The sequence below is a fragment of the Arachis ipaensis genome, chromosome B4, assembly GCF_059453495.1.
Source record: "Arachis ipaensis isolate K30076 ecotype BB chromosome B4, ASM5945349v1, whole genome shotgun sequence".
In the NCBI taxonomy this organism is placed as follows: domain Eukaryota; kingdom Viridiplantae; phylum Streptophyta; class Magnoliopsida; order Fabales; family Fabaceae; genus Arachis; species Arachis ipaensis.
The window spans coordinates 3,179,873-3,183,247 of NC_142439.1; the positions used below are offsets into that span (position 1 = coordinate 3,179,873).

At 34.4% G+C, this 3,375-nt stretch overlaps 1 long non-coding RNA gene across 1 annotated transcript; it reads left to right on the top strand.

Moving 5' to 3' along the window:
- The first annotated feature begins 203 nt into the window (after window positions 1-203).
- LOC107637508 (uncharacterized) lies at window positions 204-1,971 on the top strand. Its single transcript, XR_015881209.1, has 4 exons — window positions 204-464; window positions 657-936; window positions 1,302-1,398; window positions 1,506-1,971. It is a non-coding gene; the product is annotated as an uncharacterized LOC107637508 (long non-coding RNA).
- Window positions 1,972-3,375: the final 1,404 nt, after the last annotated feature.

Sequence of the window (3,375 nt, forward strand, 5' to 3'; positions counted from 1 at the left end):
TTTAAATTAATCAAATAATTTAATTTTACTGTGTCAAAATTTAAATAATTTAAAAAACAAAAACAAAACACATTTAATTATTTATTTATACTAAAAGAAATTATTTCAATTTTATTGACATTTTTCATGAACCCTAGTTAATCATTCATACCCAAAAAAAAAAAAAAAAACAAATTTAAACCGTACTAAAAAAATATCAAAATGTTCCTGGGTTTCCCACCCAACCTTCAAATCTCAGACTCACTGCCATAGTCTCTTCTTTGTCTCTTCTCCTTCACACTCGGCTCCCGATTTTCTTTGACAGCTCCCTTCTCCATCCTCTTCCTTCTTTTTCTCCATGGCGCCCTGCCAAGGTCACCGCAGCATTCGTCGCGCGCCTCACCCAGTCGAGGAGAACGTCGTCGCGTCAGAGAGCGTCGCCGTCTTTCTCGTTCTTCGTCACCGTCGTCAGCCTCTCCCTTCCGGTAACCCCCCTCTGTGATTTCTTTTAATTATTATAGCACTGTAGTGATTTCTGTAATTAATGTGATTTACTTTAATTTCTGTGATTTTAGATTCGTTGTTGTTAATTTTGTCAATTTTTGCTTTAATCCAAAGTCTGCCTTAATGTCTGCAATCAAGAAGACTAACATTCAATTTCTTTATGATTCATCAAGAATGGAGCAAAGTGTAATAATCCTGGTTGGTTAATTACCTTGTGGTTGGTCTTGAACCAATCACCAATGAGCAAAGTGAAATCACCAGCAGGGTTTGGATAAGGGATTGGGATGACAGATCTGTGATAGATATTGAGTCCTCCAAATCCTCCAGCGGCTTTGTGAAATGCAGTTGATGGAAAGTAGGAAAAGGTGCCAATCTGATCCTTGGTTTAAAACTTGTATGTGTAGTTTGAGTTTGGAGGAATGGCACAGTTTGTTCCCAACACTCCATCTTGCCGTGAGTTCTTCTTTTGCTTAATGCCATTCCTATATATGTTTTTTGCTTTTTTTTTTTATTTGTGTTCAGAAAAATATTCCTGGCATTGTTGCTGCCATGAATTATCTTCCCACCTATTTATGCCTTGTATAAATTTTATTAATCATGACCTAATAATATGATTTGACTATCATCATCTTATGCTTAATAAATTTACCTCTCTTGCACTAGCTATGCTTTAAGTCGTCTCAAAATAATGTTGGAACTTGCAGTTTAAAGCATTATTTTGGGTTATCATCTTGTGGTTTGACTATTATCATCTTGTTTGTTATCTGCCTTAAGCATGATCTTTTATTTTCTATACACACTTGTCTATTTAATTGCAGGCATTGGTGAAGATGATGGCTGTTTGATGTACCTATCATCGAATTACTGCAAGTGCCTATAATCTTTTAGATGTGGTTCTTTACCAAGCAAGTTATGGTAATCATGTGAAGATTCTGTTATATTTGCTTCTCATGTACTGTAGAAATTAGAGTCTATCCATCATTATTGTTGTTAATGAACTTGTTCGAGTTTTGCTTATTTAGGCCACAATATATCAGCAAAAGGCGGTTGATATAAATGAGAGGGAGCTTGGGCTTGATCATCCTGACACAATAAAAAGCTATGGGGACCTTTCTGTCTTTTACTATTGTATGCAATAATACGAGCTTGCTTTGAAGTAGGTTACAATGACTCTCCTCTTCAAAATAGTTTAGATGCCTATGCCATGAAGAATTTCTATTGATTGTTGTATTCAGGGCACCAAAAAACTGTGACTCTTTTAATGCAGTGTGTCAGATCTTCTGGATTTTATAAGTCCCGAGCTTGATTCTAATGGAAATGAACAAGCTCAGAGAAAACAGCAGCGTGGGAAGGTTCTCTGCCAAATTTTTACATGGTGTTACCTTATATATTTGACATTAATTGCTTTATTGTTATAAACTGCTGCTACCTTTGTTTTGTAAAATTTCTATTGTGTTGCCTCATTATGCAAGTTGTCGATTATATCTCTAATCTTTTAGATACTTCTACCAATAAGTGAACAAAACCTTCAACGTGAAGATGCACCAAGCAATGTGGGTGTTGTCTATAATGGCTTGGAATATGCTACTGGTACGGCAGAAAACAAAACAAAAGAAAGATCTGGCATGGTGGATTATGAAGTTATGAACGAAAATGGCAATAATGTCCCTATGTATAGTCCACCAGTGTCAAGTGAATCTATTCACCAGGAGGAGACATCATCAGATGAGGGCTGACAAGAAGCCAATTCAAAAGGGCGATCTAGGAACACAGCGAAACACAAGCTTGGCCGCAGAGGATCTCATCTCTCAAAGCTAAGGACTACTGTTATCAGAGAAAGTCCACAGAAATCAAGTTCAAGAGTCCTCTCAAAGGTATTATCTCCATCTAGGCAATCAGAGCCTGAAAACTTGGCTTTCATAGAAGATTCTGCCGGTCAACTAAGTCCAACAAAACCTACTAGAGTGTCCAAAAGTTCTGCTAGCCTAATACCATATGCCACGTTCATGTCTTCTGGAACCAATTTTTCTTTTCTATTTAATAAAATAACAAAGGAATTGAACTGTAACCACATAATTAACAAGGTCCTTTTTTTACTTTACACTCTGCATAAAGAAAAATAGAGAAAATACAATGAAAAGCCAGCATCTTAATTATATAATGATATATATTTTTTATAATTAAGATTAATGGTTAAAAATTATTGAAACATCAGTATATCGATACATTTTAAAATTTTCTTATTTGATTTATCCGTGATTTTTTTAAATATAATTGACTGTTTGTGCTTTCATCATTGCTTTCTCATCTCAATTAATTAATTATGTAAAATACATTCATATTAACATCTTAATATTTGTTCATAAACGTTTATCAAAACACACATACTAACAAATATTTTTTGTCCTTGAGTTGCTCAAATTTGGGTTCAGCCACCTAACACATACATTAATGTACCTTCCGTAGGCGAACATGTTGCCCAGTGTCTCCATTCAATAATTTATATCTTCTAAATAAACAAACAAGATAGCTTTACATGTCAAAGATCCTCTGCTCAAGTATAGTATACACCTATCCCCCGGTCAATTTTAAACATTTATTTTTACTTTTCTAATTAAATAAAATAAATTTAGAGATGAGATAATTTTGTAAAAGAGAGGCGAAAGAGAGTTGAAATAAAACAAAAAGAAGTCTTCATATACAAATCCATACATTTGATTTAGAAAGCAATCAATGGTAGAAAAGGACTGTTGCTTTTATTACTGTCTATTACTTTAATTAGAAGTACACTTATGAAGATAAGCAAGGCCAAGGTTTTGTAACTCTAGCTCTAAGAGCATCACTAATTGGCAAGTTTGTCAATATATGCTTCAATTTCTTGTCACCCTTTTC